This window comes from Electrophorus electricus, chromosome 7, assembly GCF_041902795.1.
Source record: "Electrophorus electricus isolate QZ-2024a chromosome 7, ASM4190279v1, whole genome shotgun sequence".
In the NCBI taxonomy this organism is placed as follows: domain Eukaryota; kingdom Metazoa; phylum Chordata; class Actinopteri; order Gymnotiformes; family Gymnotidae; genus Electrophorus; species Electrophorus electricus.
The window spans coordinates 15493641-15516255 of NC_137503.1; the positions used below are offsets into that span (position 1 = coordinate 15493641).

Consider the following 22615-nt stretch of genomic DNA (forward strand, 5'->3'; position numbering starts at 1 on the left):
CAATAGGTCTAGTTTCCCAACAGTCTGGCCATTGTCCTCTGACTTCACTCAACAACAAGGTGTTTCTTCCCATAGAACAGAACTGTTGTTCACTAGATTTTTTTATTTTTTATTTTTTTGCTGTTGTTGTTTGTGCACTATTCCTTGGAAACTCTAGTGTGTGAAAATCCCAGGAGATCAGCAGTTTCTGAAAGGCTCAAACCAGCCTCTCTACCACCAACAACCATTGCATGGTCAAAGTGACTCAAAACATTTTCCCCTGCTTGCATGTCTGGTGTGGGCAATAAATGAAGCTTGTAACCCATGTCTGTATGATTTTATACACTGTGAAGATGCTACATGATTGGCTAACTGTTCAATTACATGAATGACCATGTGTACAGGTTTTCATAATAAAGTGGGTGCGCATAGTTGTACATGTACATTTATGGTATTTGGCAGACGTTCTTATCCAGAGCAACTTACAAATGTGGTTTGTCATGTTAGAGTTCAAGAAACAATTGAAATAGAATACTGTTGAAATACAGGGATCAATGCTGATTCAAAAAAATAATAATAATAATTTGAATCTCAGACAACGCAAAGTGCAATAACAAACAATACCAAACTATACGTGCTAGAGGTTCAGTTCCCCAACAGGTGCAGGAGTAATGGTGATTCTAAATATTTCACAAATAGATAAGTCTTCAGTCTGTGTTTGAAGACTGAAAGGGACTTCATTCCACCTTCTTGGAGCCAGGTTAGAGAATAGACTCGATGCTTGTCTTCCATTAACATCATGTATGGAGGGGCTGCTCCATTTCTGGCTTTGTAGGCAAACATCAAGGTTAGAAATGAAGGGAACGTAGCAGCAGAGTGGTGTGTGAACTACGTAAGCTTGAAGGCATTCTGGACAAGGTGTAAAGGTGTCTTGGCTCTTAGAGGAAGACCAGCAAGTGGCAAGTTGCAGTAACACAGTATATACACAGTATATAGTATATAGTCTAGCTTTGAGATTACAAGAGATTGCGCAAGCACCTGGGCAGAGTTCTGTGAGAGAAAGAGACGGGTCCTTCAGAAATTCGCAAGACTGGGTCACATTTGAAACACGAGTTGAGCAAGACAACTGGTTATCTAAAGTTATGCCCAGGCTACAAGCAGCTTCAGATGGTGATACCAGGGAGTTCTCGAAAGAAACTGTGAGGTCATGGAAGGGCTGGGAGTTCCTCGAATGTACAGAAGCTCAATTTTACTGGGGTTGAGCTTCAAGTGGTGGGCTGTCATCCATGACACAATGTCAGTCAAGCATGCTGAGATACGTCTGGAAACCTGCGTGTCAGAGGGTGGAAAAGAAAGAAATATTCATATATACATACATACATATATATATATATATATATATATATATATATATATATATATATATATATATATATATATATATATATATATATATATATATATATATATGTATATATATATATATATATATATATATATATATATATATATATATGTATATTTCACATATATACATATGTAAATATACATATTTGTATGTATATTCACAGTTATAACAGTTCTCTATATACACTTATATCATATAATAAAATATAACAAGATAAAATGCTATATAAGAAAAATATCAGTATATGACAAATGTAATAGAAAATGTTACGTGTGCTTTATGACGTCCTTTCAACTCTGTAAGATGATGAGTTTAGAGATCGGTTATGTATAGCGTCTGAGAAGCAGGTCTTCTATTATTCCCCCCAATACAACGCATTTATACCGGCAGGGGAGGGGTTTGCAAGTTAAAGCTCCTTTGCAGTCAAGACTAGACGCTCTTCCACAAGACCAAGGTATCGCTAACAATTCGGACATCAGACTGCTGTTTCAGTAACACAGAGGCACCACCAGCTACATCCTTTTTCTCAGCATCTTGGCGCCGTACAAGTGCAGGAACTGACCCTCATTTAAAAGGTAAGAGTGTGTCGCTTTTCTCTACACTATACAAGCTGCTTTGATGAAAATGAGACGTTTAATACATATAAATATTTCACAACGTAAGTTACGTTTCTTTTTTATGCTGTAACAGCACCAGGATCGTTGTAAATGTATGCTCCAAATAATCACATAAATTGTAGCATGATTAATAATTGAGTTTCTAGTGCTTTCTGAAATTTTTATCCAAATCCTTACAGGGAATGATTCTCACGGACCGCTGTTTTTATTTTCCTCGGTTTTTTTAAACCCGAGAGGCGCACCTATAGGCTACAGGAGGCTTGGGTAAACGTTTCACGTGTTTGTTCGTTCACCTAGTCAGGGTTTTTTTTTTTCTGTTTTTAAACGTGTGACTGGAGAGCAACGTGGAGTCAAGTTTGCGCTTCACAGTAATCCGCCTCTTTTTTTGAAGAAGGCTGTAGGCTGGTAGTTGCCTAGTTGAAGCGTGTCCTTCACAATTCTACTGTAGTAGCTTTCAGTTTTGAAGTGGACGAGTAAAAATCGCTGAAAGGACGGTGACGGAGGATATAGAATAATGTACTTCGCTTGCTTTTTCGGAGCTCACGGTTTCTATCTTTGCGTATCATCTTTTGTCTCAGGGCATAGAAATGTGGAAGATTTCAACAGCACTATAATAGTCTCCGAGACTAACAAAAAGCAAGTGTGTGCATCCGTTTGTACGCGTGCAATGGGATTGCGCACATAGACTACATGTTTATATATGTTTCGTATTAAGTATATTTTATACACGTTGATCAGCTATAACTTCTTTAGATTGATTTTAGCTACCCAGGCTTGTTCTCAAATTGTATCGAGTTCCGAGCATTATGTCAGCTTTTGGAAATGATTACTCGCAAAATTCTTGTGCAAAACGAGACCATGGCTTATTACCAGAGTTTCATCCTTTTCGTAGTTGCAAACAAACAAAACAACGCTGGCACGCTGGATAGTAAAGTGATGGTTAACTTACCGTGTTACGCCGTAATCTCTAAACGAATCGCTTTTATAAACTTGCCACAACGGATTGATGACTAGCATCGCAATCAACACTTCATGTCAGCATCACATGCCAACAGATCAGAGGCAGTCTGGAGCCTCGATGTAGGTGCCCGCTAAACAGATGTCCAATTACTTTGCCTTCCACAGCTTTGCGAATTGATTAACTCGATAATGTGATGTACGGAGCTTGTAGTTAGGCTGGTGTCTTATTTTTATATTTAGTAATCAATTTCATTTATTTGAAATGCATAATTCATACTTTATTCGTTCGTCACTGATATTGGGAGCTATGTGATACATTATGATGGTAAAATGTGACTGATAAAATCAGTAGTCATCTGATCAAATGTAGAAGGCATGTGTCTACATTTTATAATCAAATTACAATGCACAGCTCAGCTCTATGAGACATCAGATAAAGAGGATTGGAGTCAGAGCTTGAGTGCAGACTATACACTGCTTCAGTGCCTAGCAGCGGCAGTAGAAGGCACGAGACTTAATCTCCAGTAGGGTGATATAGATCAGGGTGATAGATGGGGCAGGTGGTGTGGTTGAACATCCCCGGCACACTGCTGTCTGCCAGGGTCACGTCTTCGATATTGCAGGCTCACTTCGGCCAGCTCCTCTCACAGGCTTTCTCAAAGGTAGCGGTATTAAGAGCCAGCGGATCACTGCATATACATTCTGGCAGCAGCAGATTCAACGAAATCTACAATATATATATATGTCCTTCAGGAAGTCTCCAACTCATCAGTCATTCACAGGATCACTGTTGGCTGAGACTTGAGTAGCAGGCAACTCAGCCCAGCAGTATATACCGCCTGATACACTCAAACCAGCAGGTATGCTACTCCTATCTTAATGATACTGCTGAAATTTTCCATAATATCTGGCCAGCAGTGGCCAGAAACTAACCACTGATAAATGGGGTAGAGGACATTGACAAAATATCCATACGAAGAGGGCTACAGTCTACAATCTGCAATTTTATATGTGTATCTAATATTATTAATTATTAGCTATAAAATTGTATATTGATTGCAATGAACCAGTGATATCAAATGAAGCTTATGACGATGGAGGTACATCGTTAGGTAAATAACCTAGACCACATGTATCAGATTGGCAGTTGTGACAAGTGGCCCTATTATCCACGGTGTGCCAAGGTCATTTGAAGGTGCTTTGTAGCCGTGGGCCCATGCCCACACCCCACATCACCGGTGGGCAGCTAGGGCTGTGACCTCAACCTCGCACCTCTGCCCGGAGGCTGGCCCTGAATCATAGGCCCGAGATGGCATTGTGCTGTGAGTCGGCACGCTTGGAAGAAACAGCAGAAAAGTTATTACTGGCCAGCAAACAAGAAAGATGAAAGACCTTGATAAGAAGGGCCTTTCTGAAAGGAAACACTGCTGTTGACTGAACTAGAACAAAACAAGCCTGGCATTCCTTACCGTTCCTTCCCAAGGTGAGGTCTGGAACCCTGAGGAAGCCCTTAATTGGTTTATGTCAAAGCAAATTGTTATTTCTGTAGAGTCACGGAGAGGGAGCGAGACATGCATTGTCCGTTCTGTGTTTGATTTGTTTAGAAACCGTAATTTGCTTTCCTCAGCAATTTTTTTTTTCCCCCTTTCACTCATTCACCCCCCCTTTAATGGTTCTTGGCAGCAAGCACAAGGCTCATGAATAAATCAGAACTCTCACTGTCACTGCTCAAAGCAGGAGGGAGTGGAATTATCATGTACTATACAGTTCTCGACTGAGAACTACTTTCATCTTATTCTTTTCCCTCTGTGCAAAATATACACCGGACTGCTTCATGCCTTTGGTGCTTTCAAAATGTAGTTTGCTTATGAGTTTAAGTATAATTGCCCATACAGTTTTTTGGATTATCGTAATAATTGCCTCTGCCATCAATTATTAACCCAAACCTGATGGTGAACCCAGTAGCACCTGTTCATGCCAGTTTCCTCAATTAGCATTGTGTTTCTCTAAAGACTTTACTCCTCTCCAACAGTAGACCACTCTCAGTGCTCTATTTTTACCCATGCTTCCTCTGAGAGCACTGTAGTGTCTGCCTTTCTGGAAAGAGAGACTTTGATTTATGAGGCAAGGGATAAAAGGAAGTAGAAAAAAAATCCACATTGTTCCCCATAAACAATATAAACAATAGAAATAGAGCAGGCCAAGCCTGTAGAATGTATTATATGATATTTTCATATGGGCATTTTTGAACAGTAGCTAATTCTTGCTAGTAGGTAAGTGCTGGAAATTGCTGACAAAGAATTTAATGGGAATTGCCAGTTCACATTGCCTCTAAGTTTATGGTACTACAGAGTTACAGTGCACTGTACGCTTCTTTGTGTCTCTTTTCAAACAGTTGTGTAAAGATGACAAATAGATTAAACAAAAATGCAACATTAAAGAAACCTCACATAAAAAAACCAACGACACTTAATACACAACATTAAGCATCAACATTACAGTGTTAACAAGGAAGGAAATATTTCAAAGGAAGACACATTTGAGGGTAGTCTGGTGCGATGTGAAAACAGGAAGTTTTACAGTATGTCACAAGTCAGTTTTTAAGTCACAATAATTATTTAGGTATATTCTAATGGTAGCCAGTGACACTTGCACTCTTTGTATTTCCTTTTGAACTGAAGAAAATCAGAAGAAAGTTTGCAAAAAATGGGTAGAAAAGCTTTTGGGAATGTGCAGTAATGGGAATTGTCATACATACCTGAGTTTGAGGTAGAACATATATGACTGAACTAAGTTAGCAGGCTTGGGGCTTCATCGTATGCTTTTCAGCTGTTATGTAAAACATCAATTATTACTGCTACTACTACTACTAATTCTACTACTACTACCACTAATAATAATAACAATAATAATAATAATAATACAACAACTACTACTACTACTGCTACTACTATTAATACTTCTACTATTACTACTACTACTACTAATAATAATAATATGGTTATTTGGCCAGTTTAAATTTATTGTGTTCACCAATTTTCAATTGAACTTATCTATGTGCTTAACTTATCTATCTAGTTTTTTTTTTGTTTTGTTTTGTTTTTTTTAATGGGGGAAAAAACCTTGCCAACAACAATTACATGATTACATTCTTGAATGTACTGAAAACCTTAGTTGTTGTAGAGTTACCTGATGGTGAACCAGGGTCGGACATGGCTGACCGAAATTTCCTTATCTAGAGAGTTAACAACAGTTAACAACAGTTAATTCACATACCCCCTTTAGGGCCTTCTAGGACTTCTAGATGGTCGTGGGTTATGTTTGCACAAGAAGTTAAAACAGAATTACTGCTTTTAAAGTAATAGCTTTGTAGTTGTAGGGGAGAACCTTTTAATGGGCTTAAAGGTTTTTACGTCACTTATTCAGGTAGTTGACATATGTGATATTGTTTTCATTTGGAAGAAGGTTTGGGAAAGAATGGAAGAACATCAGTCTGGCACGTCCGGTATTGTTCTTGTGGTTTATCTGTCGATTACTTGATTTAGTAGCTTGATTCTTGCTGCAGTACTGGAAAAAGAACCAGCCCTGAATGTTCAAGCCACTGCCCACTATGAGCCTTCAGAAGTTGCATTGGGCCCCAGCAGTAATATTTAGTTCTCTTAATATTTCACGAGATTTTTTAATGGAGAAACTACTTATTGCCCTACTAAGCAACATTCAAAATGTTTTTTAAAAGGTTTTTGTTCCTTCTACAGCCACTGTGTAAAAAATGTTATGAGTATCAGTAGTAAGTACTCTGCAGCAGTGCTTTAAAGAAATCTTTGCCAGTTTTTTTTATGTTTGTGCACCTGCATAGCCTTCAGCGGTTTAGTCACCAAAGCTGAGCCTGACCGCTGTTTGAGTTTCTTCTTTGTCTTTACTAAACATGTAACACATTCTGCTGACCACTCTGTGAGCCGCTTTCTCTGTCTTTAAAAAACATGCACATTGGACTTAGAAATCACTCCGTTGCACCATTTCTACACAGTGAGCATGGTAGCCATCAGAACATGAACAACCTTCCGGAAATCTCCTTGGCTCCTGAGCTATCACTCTGGGTGTATGAAACAGCTCACATTTCTGGTGCATTTATGCATTAGATGCTGAGCAAAGCCCCCTCAAATCTCATTTTGTCAAATAATTATATTTTTCACACAAAAATGGAAGAAGTCATGAGGCATTGTGAAGCCTGTACTACCATGCCACTTTCCTCACAAATTGTAAAAAGTTCATTGTGTTTTACTGAAAGTTAATTGTCCTTTTCATTGTGAAATTCTTCAATCATACAGCTGTAGAAAAAAGAGATCAATGCAAAATGTCTTCACTACATATATGGTAGCTATTCCATTCTAGTGTGTGTTGAATCCTAACTTAGGCACACCTCATTCTACTTAACGAGGTACTCATTAGGTGATCACCTGAAACAAATCTTACTTAATGAGCAATGTGAAAGCCAAGACGCATGAAAGCTGTGATTGAAAATTGCGGTTAATCCACCAAATAGATTTCTTAACTCTTCTAAAGTTAAAACAGTATTTGTATAAAAATGAATATGAGCATTTTTTTGTTAAATTATTTGTGGTTTATGTTTTTTTGTTAATTTGATCTGTTGTCCTAATATTTTTATTAGGAATTTGTGATAAATGTCAATATTTTATAGAATAAAATTGATGTAAAAAATGTTTGTTACTCAAACACGTCTAGTAAATAGTAAAACCAGAGAAACTGATCTGTTTGCAACGATCTCTTAATATTTTCCAGAGCTGTATATATGCTTTTAAAGGCAGGATTGGACCTCAAATTCAAGCACATAAACTTAAACCTTTAGGGATTGGGCAAAGAAGGCGTTGTACCGACATGCCTATTTTTATGTCTGGGTTAATTCGCCTGACCTTTTTTTGTAATGCAATCATCTTCAGCAGCCGTATTAACATCACATTAACTCCGAGTGGGATTCCTGAGCCCAGCTCGAGTACGGAGCCATGTGGCTATGATTGAGAAAGATCCCACAGGAAACAGACAGGGAAAACCGCCAGCCTCCAGTGAGCTTCCCCTTGCTGGAAATGGCTTAACAGCGTGGCGGCCAAGTCCATAGGGTGGCAGCAATCATTTCAGAATTTAACAGTGTCACTACTCGAGCGGCACATGTCAAAATCAATCAGCATGGTATAAAATGACTCTGTAGGTCTCCTTCTGATACATTTTACATGCCTAGAAGCACAGGTTAAAGTCATTGAACAGGAAGGACCACAATGCATCAGAATACAGCCTATGGCAAAATTAAATTAGGGTTCTTCTAACAGTATTAATCTAGGATGACCTGGCAGTATAGGAACTGGTAAAGACATATTGCGCAGAACTCATTTTGTATGCCAATGCAAAGACTTGCCTTCTTCTTTAGTGGCCTAGGATTATACCCAGATGAAATTATACTCAATAATTTGTAATTGACGTGTGTACAAGTGTGTTTTATATCTACGGAGCCACCTGATTAGAACAGCATGCTCTAAATAGATTCATACTGAGGTTCATCTCTGATGAGGTTGCTTACAGAAAAACTGTAGCAGTTCTTTTGTACAAATCATTCTAATAATGCATTTGCTCACTCAATAGGTGTGTGTGCGTGACACATTCTCTTATCGTTGTGGTAGTATAGTAGTTCTTACTGTTTAGGCAGTCCTAAACCTGCACAGAGGGATATAGAGAGATAAAGGAGGGCTGCATGATGTGTTGTTCGCCCATCACTATCACAGTATTTGTAATGTGCAAAAGACTGCACTGCAATATTCAAACAAGTATTCAAAATCCTTCAAAATTCAGTTGTTTGTTAATCTCAGATGTCCAAATGTGCATACCTTTTAAAATCTTTGTGCACTGCATTTAGTCAGGCCATATGAACATATAAACTGCTTACAGATGTGTCTGGCAATAAATGTTATCACAATAACAATATGCAACACAATTTCAATTTTTTTCCGTTTGTATGCTATAGCCCAAATGGAGTGTTGCTTATCTGTCCTAAGCCCCGGGGTCTAGGGGCCATGAGCGGGTCTTCCACAGGCCAACGCTGCCATCTGTCCTGTCCATTCATCAGTGCTCTGCTGTAGTCACAATAGCCTTGCTGGCAGTCAACTCTATTTTCTCAGGGCTCTTGTCACGTTGTGCCACGGTTAAAAATAACTCCTGACGTCCACGATTATTCCGAACCCTTTAAACTGTCTTTTCCTATTACACTTAGGCAAGCGTGATTGATTTAACGTATCTGAGGGAGCTGTGATGTGCGTCTTGCCTGTGCGTCTGGCAGGTTTGGAGAGAGTCTCTCTACTAATGCAGATCTGGATGTGTAATTGAAACCCCAAGTCACAAGGGGCATTTAAGGAAGAGATGCTCCCTCTCGGTGGTCATTGGGTCTTTTGGACCAAGCCCACCTTGGCCTTCCTCATCATCACCTCTGCTCATGCATTATGTTCACTACAGTGCAGAAAAGGGGCAAGTTGGAGCTTCTGCCTGCAGAAGAAATTGCTTTTAAACCGAAACAGACATCTCTGGGCATCGATTCTTAGGAAACACGTCCTGCAGACACAAAAGTAATACCAGGGATGCACAGCACTGCCATTTCTATCTCAGCAAGCATAAATCATGACAGGAGGTTCTTTTGCTTAAGACCTACATCCTACAGTCCCAACAACTTTAAAACAAAGCCCAAAATTCTAGGTGAAGGGAGCTAGATATCCCAGATAGAAGTTACAATTGCAGTCCATAAATCATTTAGAGTCCCTGCTTTGACACCTCCTTTTGCTTTGCACAATGCTTACTAAACCCACTTCATCATTAGAGGGAAATTCAGCCTCTGTCTTGGATTAGAGATGTCCAGCGATGTTGGCATCAAGCCCTCATTCACCTTCTCATCTTTCTGCTGTGCACATTAGTTCATCCATCATGAGAAAGGCCGCATCGGAACGCTGACAGCTTTGACTCCCCGCATTCAGTGGCTCCCTCGCAGCTTGATGGAAGAGTGGTATGGGTTGGGACCCCATGAGGCTTGGCTAGTACTGCCCTGTTGCAGAGAGCTATGCCTCTCTAGTAGATAGAGGACAGACACTCCATGGGCGAAAGGACTCGCAGATGATGGAAGCCACCGGGGAGCAGAAATGGTCATTCGGTTTCACTATGCACCCCCTACCCCATGTGTAGGCTCGTTATTCAGAGCAGGAACAGCTTTCTTGGTGGATGCTTTAACAGAGAGGTACTTAGAAGGCTATACCATGGACAACTTGCAGCAGAGAACCCGTAGCGACTCTCCGCAAGCAGCTAGTTCTTTGTAAGTTCATGGCAAAACCTAATGTGACACAGTAGTAATGAAGATACACATTTGGTACAGAGAAATTTTGCTTGAACAAATTCATCCACACCTACAGTAAGGATGTGGATGTCTGAAATTGAAGAGCCTTTGAATCAGCTGTACTAGTGAAGGCGCTGCTTTCATGAAAAAAAACCTCTGTGGCAGTCCCTCAAAGAGAACAAGACCAGACCAAGGGGCTAAGATATAATAAAGCTTATTTTTGTTCACTGGGAGACAGGGAATTTGCGCAAACAAAGGTGTCAAATTGTCAAAGTAATGCAAATATTTAAAAAAATCTTCCAAACTTTCTAGCATTTACTTGCGTTCTTGGAAATATAAGCAAATCATCCATTCCTCAACAAACTACTGGAAACATGGAAAGCACAAGAGGTGTGGCAGAACGAGAATTGGGTGTTAGTTGTTAATTGTCAGTTCTCTTTACTCATCTGGAGTCAGGTCCTGTCATAGTCTTCTTCTTTATGTGAGAAAACTGGCCTCAGATCAGTAGAAAGGCCAACTTTCACCAACAGCTCTGCTGACCATCTCAAGATAGTATTCCTCTAGAGCCCCCTGCCATACTCCAGGTTCTTAGCTATTGCATTTGCTTATGGATCAGACCGTGTTTGTTTATAGATTGTCCTTTCATGCTCTACCTAGTTTGTTTTCCTCCTACTCTCCACCTATTTAAATTCTCAGTGATCTTCTTTACACATAATATCGTTGCTCTCATCTGGCTTGGAACATCATTTGAAGTCTGCTTTAATAGCTTCTCTGAAGAAACTTTCACAGATTTCAGAGATTGTGTTTGAAAAAGGAGGACAGTACAGGTAAAGTACGCTGAAAAGTAATTTCAGTCTTGGATAGTGATGTGTTGTCTTTTCAGCTGATTACATTTCCGTTCACAGGCAGACAATTACTCTGTAAGGTTGAATATGACATTGTAACAAATTGTTTACTCAGCTGAGTATCAGTTGAATGTGTTCAACGGGCTGCCCTGGTATTGTACTATGTCAACCGAAAATCTCATTTACTTTCTCTACACTACATGCTAAAAATGATGATAGAGAAGAAAGGAGGGAATATTTTCATTGTCGTATAGCAGCATTTTTACAAATCCAACAGGATTTTTGCCTCAGAGCTTCCTGAGTCGTTCTGTGGGGTTGTGAATGCAAACCGTGACATTATGGTTTCTTTTATAGAAAGTATTTTATAACCCAGTAAATTCAAGACACATATTATTATTCTGGGTACGGCCATCCCTTAGTGCACGTACAATATATGATGTCAATATTACTATGAATGCGGATCGTGCCAGAAGGACTGTGAACACACTTGTGGGGCCGACAGTATATGCTCTTTGTTCTGTGTGAGTGCTGAAAGGATTTATAAGGCATCTGTGCGTGAGGCTCAGAGTTCTTTATAATAACCTACACTCTGTTGATTTTATAGGGGCTGTTGCCTCCATTTATTTAACAGCGCTTTACCCGTTTACTTATTTCTACAGTCACATATTGTACTTTGTCTTTTCATCATGTATTTTATGACACACAGGTTATGCTGACAAGAAAAAAAAGTTAGTAGTTCCAGCACAGTGATCTGTAGAGAACATGGTGCATTATTCTATATCCAGTGCCATTTTTGGCATCATCAACATATGACTAAGAGCTTCAACACAGTAAAGTACAGTAGAGACTGTTATGAGCAAGGTTGCTTAATCAGATAATCTTCTTAAACTGTACCTCTTAATTGGTTGCTTCTTCCAAACACTGTGGGTTACATGTAAATGTTGAATTTAGAACTCATTTAATTCCAAGCACTGAAATCTCATTCTCCTCTTGTTGTAGTAAAAGAACAACTGGATGTGAATTATAAATTGAGGCAGGGATTGAGAGAGCTCACTGTTGTCTACACGCAAATCAATCCCATGTGGCCCAAACATAACTGCTTGTCACTTTGTATAATGTATAAGATCCCAGGGAAGATGATAACGTAATAAGGGAGAAAGTCACCAGAGGACTCCTGCTGGTGGTGTGAATTCAAGCAAACAGGTACACAGTCTCATTTTATATGCAGGTACCTGACTAATTTTAGATCTTTGAGAGTAAACCTGTGAAGTTCACACCCACAGGGGCACTGCGAGGAAACTTTCCTACACCGGTGCAGTTCATTTGTTTTGAACCTAACTCAGAACACACCGAGTGTGCCTCATCTAGGGACGTTGTTAGCGTAATTCGTGGTCGAAAGGCCACACTGCAGGAACACGGCTCGACTACGAATCAAAATCATCTGAAAGCCTTGCAGGAGAGGATGCAAAGGTTCCATCGCCATGCTCTCTGGAGAGTGCCGGCAGTCCTTGGCTGCACTCTCCGAGACTGACATGGGTGTTCAAATATGATTTAAGAACTGACCTTGTTGCTCGGATACAGCCAGATGGTTAAGTGAGGTAAACACAGGGAGGGTCAGCACACACTGAGACCTCCACCACATGGTGCCGCCGACATTGCAGTTGCACACTGCTGCACCAGCTGTAAAAAAAAAAGACTTTCGCGTTTATGCAGATCAAATACTAGGAAATTAGTTGGTTCAGATCACTGTCACATTTCCTCTGTGAAGAGACACAGGCGGGCTTCGGAACACCAAGGATCGGGGAGTAAATTTGCAGAGCCGAATTCGTGTTTGTCCAGCTTCACATTGTCAGGGTCACTTCAGCGCGGGGCATTTTGCTGTGATGTTTCAGACTACCTTAGGACAAAGCTTGGTGATACTGCTGGCTGTTTTTGGGAAGTGCTCCATTAGCCTGAAAAAGATGAAGCGCTTCAGTGATCCTGTGATATTCACGATGTCTCCGAACAAAGATGACAGTTTGAATCACAAGGTTCCAGTATACTTCATTTGGAGACGTTGTTAACATAATTCACAGTCAGAAGACCACACACCTAAAATAAAACCCACCTAATGATCATAAGCTGTCTGACAGAGGAATACTGTCACAATACTGTAAAAGAAGAGAGGAGTTCTGGACAGAATGAGGCAGATTTAGCTCCGCCAGTAATAGCTATGCGTTGGACAGAGATAATTCACAGGAGGCAAGCTGCTGGCACAATTTCTCCACACTGCTGGGATAAATGACCATGGCTTCTTAAGTCATGACAGACTCAACTACCCGTCATCCTCGGTCCACCCCAGCCTAGCTGGATTATATGAGGAGACCTGGAATCACATCAGACGTGTTCAAATGGGCACGGCACCGAGATCCACCAAAGCTTTTCCAGCTCTGCTTATCTTAATATGGGCAAACAAAGGCCCCTGCACTGGTTCTGCTCACCACATGTTTGGGTAAGAGGTTTGTTTACTTAAAAAGCCCTTAGGCTCAGACAGAATCATTTTAATGCTGGTCAGATTTTCAGGGGTGCAATGGCAACTGTTGGATACATACACTACTACTCGAGCTGATCGACTTATAGGTTTGTTTCTTCTTGATGATTTGTAGACTACATTGACATACTGAGCAGTGTGTTATCCTTTTTTGTTTGTTTATTTGTTTGTTTCTAGAACAGTGTATGTATTGTCAGTGATACTGATGCCTTCCTTGAGGAAAAAATAATTAATATTTTAATACCAGTCACTGTGACACAAATTTTCAAATGTCTTTCTATAGCTGCTGAGTTTCTACAATACACATTCTGCAATACACAGTCTTTTAAGAATACTGAATAATATTTTGGCTTTATTACAATTATAACTAATTCATTGTCTCACAATAGGCCAGAACGGTTGTCTTGTGAACACAATGAAGGAACTTAATTAAAGCGTCTATCCTTCTGAATGATGATAACTCCTGTGAATGGTGGCTTATCTGCTCCTGGTTTTGTTGTTTCAAATCACGCCTCTTGCAGTCAACTCTACTCATTCCACGCAACTTGCTGTTGAATATGCATGCCTTCTTTCTCAATATGAGCACAGATCGTCTTTCTTCTTCAGCCTCATAGCTGGCCTGCTCTGTGCAGTCGTCTCCTAAAAAGCCCAGCACAGCTTGTCAGCTCCCTGGGTTATTTCCGAAACCTGTTTGAGGTTATCGCACTGTCATGCGTGTTTGTTTTATGTACAGTGTACATACATGCATGGACTACAACCGTGAAGGTGTATGATGAAATGCATGCTGATTATATGGGAAGGGTCTGGGCAGCAGTTGGAACTTTTGCCTTTTCTGCGTTCAGCAGCTGCAGGTTAAAAAAGCTGCAGGGCTGAACTATTTGTAGTTCAGTAATGATCACTGCAATTTTGAACTCTGCAGTACCGTCTGCAGGCCAGACTTTACACGTCAGATCAGGGGTCCACGAGAGTGTATAATACATTCCCAGACTGTACACGTCACATCGGGGGTCCACGAGTGTGGTTAAGTCACTGCCAGCAATTATATTATTGCAGCTGCAATATGCAGGAGTTTTATTGCAATGCCATATTTTTTCCCATATATTTGCCCAGAATTCTCTGTCTAGTTAATTTGATCATTAATAATTCAGATATATATATATATATAAAGAAGCTATTTGTAGTGTTTTACAAAAGAAAACAGGAAGTAATGTGTTAAAAAATATATGACACTTACATTCCATTGAGAGCAACCAGGATAAGAACCAGCCACATATGTTGCGGGATGTACCTGCAATTGATGTATTTAGTCATGGTCTGTGCATACAGGGCAGGGATACTCTACATTTGTGTCATGCCTTTGGACATTATGCTTTGTGAGCTTTCATAATACTGTGGTATCCTCTCTGTAAAGGGGTTAAAAATTCATAGCTACATGTTGGCATTTAATTGCTTCCACATTGCTGTAATGGAAGGCATAATTAATTTTTGGTACTCTGAATCATGATAACGCTTTCTCCTTGATTTTTAAATTGATATGCGCTATTGAATTGAAAGCAGACCTTCACACTATCACCATATAGCAAAGCTTTAGCTCTAACTAGCTAGCTGTAAGGTACTTTACTGGCAATAAACATACTGTTAAGTAATGTTCCTGAACATTATAATAATGCAGTACAGTGATGCAGTGGTTCAAACCAAAATTTCATACGGTCTGGAGGAAGAAGGCTCTTGTTCATCATTTATATGCTTGCATGGCACAGTGTAGTCTGGCACTTTGGCTTGCCTGTGGCACAGAGTACACACAACACACAAGCATGGCCAGATGCAAGGTTAAGGGCCCTGCCCGAAAGCCCAACAGCAGCCGGATGAGCAAAATGGCACGTGGACACATGAACACACTGGCATCAGGGATGGGTAGTAGTTTGTCCTGAGTTGGGTTCAGTTATTGATCCGCCTTCTTCTCAGACACGCAGAAGAAACTAACTGCTGCCGGGCTGTAACTTAACATACTGGTAATATACTAGGATGAGGAAGAATGCCTACTTAACCCAAATGGCCTACAATTGCTTTTTTAATGATTTTCTCAAGAAGAAGTTGTGTTCAGTACCACTCACAGGCATGCTGGATAATTATTTATAGCCTGAGTATACAAAGCTTGGCAATTTACAAAATCCCCTTTTGGTGCTGTTTTTTAATACAAGGAATGACAGTTATTACCATAAATCTTTGAAGAGAGGATTTTGGTTTTCTTCCAGCTTTTAATCTGTCAGTATGTTTTGCTCTGATACCCAGCTCTTCTTTGGAGTAAGCTGGAAACTTGCTACATTTTCTGTCATTTTACAGTACCAATCCAAAGGCGGCATTTTTTTTCGCACCTCATTCCAAAATCCTCATAATACAAAAGCCAGTATGCTGTGGTATACCACATTTAGAGCCCATTTCCCAGACCAACATGAAACCCAAGCTCATGCTAAAATTGCTTGATCCGTGTCAGGGAAACCAGGCCTTACTGTATTTTACTATTGATAATGCATTACTTTTACAGTAGAGGAACATGTTAGTGCTGTGTTTGTATTGGCTTGCTGAACAAGTCGGATACAGAGAGGCAGTCTGGCACAACTCGGCAGCACTGCAGTTTTGACTGAGTCAGAACTTTCCAAGACCTCTGATCTACTCTCTGTCCCTGTCTGTCTATCCAGCTGATGTTATTGCCACACAAACACACACACACACACACACACACACACACACACACACACACACACACACACACACACACACCTTCACACAAAAATATTCAGTAGTTGGGTTGAGCCAAAACAAAAACCTATATGAATTGTCCTGCTTTCATTTCTTTGCTTCTGGTGTTTATCATATGTGAACAACTATGTAAGTCAAACCCTTTCCTTAAACCATTTGATCTGTTTATGGAGGAATGTGCTTGCAAAAGAAGGGAATGGCCAAACACAGTTTAAATGGAAAGATAATGTCTAAGATACCATGTTAAGGATATTTTCCAATGTATATTTACAGTATTTATAGTATATGAATTTGTGACCCAGCACACAGGCGGCACACACACACACACATACACACACACACACACACACAAACACAATGCATACTTGCAGTTCATTTCACTGCAGTGAAGTGTCCTCCAGAGAGTCTAAGAGGTTTTAAAGTTTAGACGTTGCACATGGTCTTGGAGTTTGGAAACAGCTCAATACTAATCAAATGAAATAAGCCTATCCCTTCAGCAGCCTCTGCTTCAAAGATGGGAACAACAATGAGAGAAAAAAAAGGGTTGGAGGAGACTGGCATCATTTTCTTGAATGCTCATAGTTCACTAAGAAAACAGCTTCTCACGTAACTGTTGCTCAGCAAAAGAGGATATTAAAACCACATTCCAAAGGAAATGGTGGTGTGAAAGTGGCTCATCTGCCAGTGAGATTTAGGTAGACATGTTTTTTTTAATCTCAGAACAAAATCTTATATATATACACATGTTCTTTCTTTCGTTTGCATTATGACAAGATATTGTGACATTCATATCAATCCCAAAGAAACTAAAAAAAAACCCCAAAAGATAAGAAAAGCAACCAGCACATGCATAACTTGTGTTTTTTTTCTCCATTTTGTCAAAGACAGGCAGGCAGAAAGTTAATATCCCCCAGCCTCCCCACACCTCCCACCAGGACCACCATCACCCCCACCACCACCTCCACCTGTTTTATCAACCTGGTATCCATTTTCTCTTTCTCTTTTTTTCTTTTGCTCTTAAATCGAGAAATCACCAAATGGAGAGAGCAGCCAGGCAAAGTTATCATAGTGATTTGTTGCCTGACAGGAGCTGGCCACAAGATTGACTTCTGAAATCCTGATCATGGTGCATAGCTGTTTATCTATTTCACTTTGGCCTGAGTCTCTCTCTCCTTCTCTCTCTCTCTGCTCCAGTTTTGCTTTATCTATCAGCACCGTGCCTCTGCCCTGTCTGATTATTTATGTCTGTCATTGTTTGGTTCAGCTGCTGCAGAAAGGTTAGAACTTACAACCCGCATGAGCAGACCATTTCATCTCGGACTGGGAGACCTGGTGCAACTCCAACCAGCTTAGTGCTGATGGAAGCACGATGCAAACACGATGGAGCTGAGACGTTTTGTAGCCTGCAGCGCTGTAGATTTATATGCCATAATAACAGTTTCTAGACGCAAACGTAAGACAATGTGACGGAACTGTTAAAGAACGACTGACTTCTAAACCTTGCATGTCCACAGGTTAACTATATGCTTTCTGCCCACTCTGTGCATGCACATTTTGTGTCAGCTTTCCTCCAACTCTTTTCCTGACCACAGGCTGGTTGGTGACTGGATATTTTTGGATGGAAGAGCGCTCTCAACACAGCATCAGCACCGACATGTGTAGAAACACCAGCAACACTGCTGTGCCTGATGGACTCCCACGAGTGCAATGCAAAGCAGCAAATCGGTGTCACTTCAGTGATGAAAATGGTCTGCCACCAGAATCATGTCCATTCAAAAAATTAAGTGATGGCTGAGGGGGCTGACAAATTGTTCCAGTAGCTAGGTAAATAGGACCAAGGTGCCTATAATGTAGGTGAACCTAATGTAGGAGCCATGTACGGTGCATGTAAGGTGTTTCTAATAAGGAGGCTGGCATGAGTTTATATGCAGGTCATCATTAGCACAAAGCTAACCCTAAAAGGCACAATGTTCATTCCAAATCCACAGAAATATCACCAAGGTTCCCAATGCTAATTGCCAACAGACATGTACTTTATTTAACAGCCACCTCCCACATGAATGCACAAGCTCCCCCAACCCTCATTAATTGTCATGTTGGTGCAGTGAGTGGAGGGATTAGCATGTGCTAGCTGCATGAGCTTTAGCGGCAAGGCTGGGTAGCTCATTGTTTGCACACTAGGGACACGCTGCATGTGATTGGCATTCTTGTAACTGAGCTTGTATTCTGCATTCCTCACGGTTCCATCCCAGTAAGCCCAACCCGAAAAACTAATTGGCCTTTGTGCAAAAGCGGGGCTGGCCGACGCTGAATCTGTAAGGCGTCAGGAAGCTACGATAATTGTTACAGCTGTGCCTTGCCTTTTGGGCTGCGTTTTTTTCAGTTGATCTACCATAATAAATAAAAAACGACTTGGGAAAGGGATGCTGGGCCTTTTAAAAAACTGCTTTATTACTTTATTTTATTTTTTCAAGCTTTTCTTTCTGGGTTTCTAGAAATTGATTATAGCATTCTACAGGAAGAAGCTTGCTATATTTTAATCATCTACAAATATCTGTCAGTGAGTATTTACACAGAATAAAAATATAGATCAATATCTCCTTTTTTTCTTGGATTTATCAGCAATGGACTGATATGCAAAGTTAATTATTTTGTTTAAATAATTTTTAAATAATTTCCTCAAGCTTCTCAAAATAAGGCCACAGAGCTATTATCCTCATATAGTATTGCCAAAATGTGTTTTGACAGCCTTGTTGTAATGACTTAAATTGTATACCAGGATTAGATGGCTTTGTACTGATTGTCAAACCTAATAGAATACATGAGGTAATTTAATTAAGAAGCATGTTGTGATTTTTAACATATTTTTGTCAGTCCTCAGTTCTGTTATAAGGTGGGTATAAATAGAATAGAATAGAATAAGTGGGGTATGTTTTACTGCCATTCCCATTCTACATGGAACATTACTGGATTCAAACGACTACTGTCAGGACACATCAGAAGAGTCTATGTGAATGCGTCGCATAAAATGTAATTGGATCCTATGTTTAATCACAGTACTGTTAGAAGTATTAGGAACTCAAAGGTAAGCATTTACTGTGTGTTGCAATTGTTGTCATTTAATTTAGTTTAAAGGTGTTTCCAAAATGCTGAAGTTGTCATCATCAAAACTGTTCGAAGCCAGTTAATGGTTTGTAAGTCATGCTGAGTTGTCTGTGCTAGCTTTTCCTCTTCATTGTTAGCCATGCCAGCATTTTTGGGTGAAATGTTCATTTAAGTCGCTGTTGTATATGCCAGCTTTTTTGCTGAAGAAAAGAGGAAGAAACAGGTTAAGGGATTTTGTTGGCTTTGCAAGGGTAGTTTAAGCTGTTAATCCGTAAAATTGTGTCCCCTGAGTTTTTAATGACCACAGGCATTTAGGACTTAACTGTAATCTTGAGGACATCCCTCGATCCACAATTCTCTGCTCTCAGGTTTATGATTCTGGTCCTTAGGTCATTTTTAGGGACGAGTGCCTTTAGTAACCCAGAGAGAGCAGACCTGCAGTATATTCCATCATTTTGGGGATGTTCAAGAAAATGACTCAGTGGTCATCTTTTGGGATTTCAACAACCCTCACATACTTGACAGTCCATGTTGTGACGACACTGTGAGTTGAACAAAATGCACAAAATGTGCATTGAATTACAATTATCTAAAAATATAACTGGAGGAATGTAGATGAATATAATGTAAAAACTAATTTATGACCTAAGAATAAAATAGAATAAAATAGAAAAGAATAACAGAATAAAAAGCACAATCTTTTAAAACATTAAAATGTTTTTCAAAAAGTTATTTAAGTAAATTTAACAAAGTAAATGTAGCATGTTACTACCCACCTTTGGTGGGTTGGTATTTTTACCAGTTGAAAACTCAAGGAGAGCTTGCAAAATGCATTATGGAAGCAAAACAGCATGAGGAATTCCTCACCGCAGGAAGTGCATTTTGAATACTTGGGCATTTTTCCCAGTATAGTACAGATACGCTCTTTGGACAAAATCTTAATGAGGCATTTTACCTCCTCATTCCGTCACGTTTGCTGTCTGCTCATTTTCACTAGCACTTTGTTCTATCACGTGGTGTTTAGGGTTGCGTCTTATGGCATCACATCCTGAGTTTGGTATTTGTGCCTTTGCGCCATACTGTGTTCATGTTTCAAACTAACTGCACCAGAGTTCGTTTTAATCGAGCCAAACCTACCAAGTCTGAACACACCCTTAATCATCCAAGTGTTCTCTAGTTTAGAAAACTTAATTCTAAATCATCTGCAGAGCTGTTACTGTTACCATTTCTTCAGCTGCCGACTGGTTTGACTTAACACATTTTACTTTTTCAGCTTTTCTACAACAAACAAAGCACTCTTCTATTAAATTCAGATTCATTCAGATGTATTTTTGCACCCAATTTGCAGCCAACCAATAGATAAATAAATAAATGCCATACCCATGAAAATAACAGCATCTCTGGCTTGTGAATTGCAGATGCTCGTAACTGTAGCTTATTTGCATGCCAGAAAAGCCCGAGCCTTTGCGTTATTTGCTCAGCACTTAGAGTGTCACTCCCGCTTTCTGCCTCTTTCTCTGCACTGTTCGGTTTCACTTCCTCGCAGCATTACTGTGTGATCGCTTCTGGCTTGTGCGAGAGCGATAAGCCATGGCAAAGACTCATACCAGTTGTTCGAAAGCAGATGACACCATGCTCCTAGTCTCTCGTTCTGCCGCTTTGTGTGCTAATCTCACTTCCAGAGAGCAGCAGGACATGCTGGGAGCTTCGCGTCCGCATCCACTGCCGATGAAGAGAGCGCTGTGCTTCCGTGTCAAAGCACTTTGGGTTATGGTTGGCATACAGCATCAAGCTATCCAACAAAATCCCAAGTTGTCTGAATGAAGTTGTGAACGGGTGGTGTTTAGGTGAACGATCCAACAAATCATGCAATGGGAGAAAGGGTACAAACAACGGAGGTCATCCTCCCAAGTGCTTCGTAGCTTGGACAAGTCATTGCCATGGCAGATAGCAAAGGTACATTATCATGGAAGGAAAAAAATAAATAAATAAACAAGAGCAAAAACAAAAATAAGACGAGGCATTAATTGTTTTAGTGGGGTGTGTGTGTGTGTGTGTGGGGGGCATAGTCACTGGGGTTAAGAGCTGAGATATAGGAGGAGCTGGCAATGTACTGGAGTTTAGCAGGGGAGCTCAGAGGTGACACAGTCGTCAAGCTGATCCAAGTGCACACACACACACAGATGGCTTGCGCACATGCGTCTGTATGTACGCACACACAGGCAAAATCTGCATGCTCAAGCAGTTTTACTGTCCAGTAACTGTAAAAAATGTTTTCACTTGTTCTCTTATACCTTCTTTCTGCACTTCCAGTTCATTTTTGATTCTTCTGTCTGCCCTCTCAATGGTATCTGCAGTGCAGTGGTTGTCCATGGCCTTCAACTGGAGAAGGCCTCTATATTGTGAAAACACACATACACACAAAACAATCTAAATTCTGCCAGTGTTCAAAGCTACTCAGTAAGTCTGAAAATATATCCAAAGTCAAAATGGTAGCATTTACTTCTTATTTCTGTCCTAGCGATAGTTTGACATTTTTACACATTTCCTACCTAAAGTCATGGCCAGCAAATCATTAAAAATTTTCCATGTTTTAGCCATCGAATAGTCATGCAACATCCTCAATCCTGTCAAACCTAATATTGTCAAAACTTCTGTGAAATGTAAGGTCAGATTTTCCAGGACAGCTGAGTTTGTCTGGTTAAAACTAAGCAGACTACTTGTTCAATGCCATGCAGTATTTTAGAATGCATTTTTGCCCCATGGTTTTGATCAGCAAAGGCCTATTTTCAATATTGCTTTAGTGGTGTAATAAAGTTCAGTGTTTAATGAAAGGAGAGGTGTAGTAGGAGTACTGTTTACCCACTGGCCAATCTCTGTTTACAAGAGGCTGTATTAGGGTGGAAGGAAGTTTTACAGACTACATTGCAGTGGTCAACTGCAGAGAACTGTAGACTTGGCATTCAGCTTTATTTCTCTGGAAATAATGCCATGAAGGGATTTGAACCCGTAACCTCACAATTTAGTTTT

At 40.1% G+C, this 22615-nt stretch overlaps 1 protein-coding gene across 1 annotated transcript in view; it reads left to right on the top strand.

Moving 5' to 3' along the window:
• Positions 1 to 1856: 1856 nt before the first annotated feature.
• Positions 1857 to 22615, top strand: part of cntn6 (contactin 6) — a 70504-nt gene continuing 49745 nt past the window's right edge. Inside the window, exon 1 of the mRNA XM_035524430.2 lies at positions 1857 to 1962. The gene's annotated coding sequence lies outside the window, so the exon portion shown is untranslated. The remainder of the gene's footprint in view (positions 1963 to 22615) is intronic.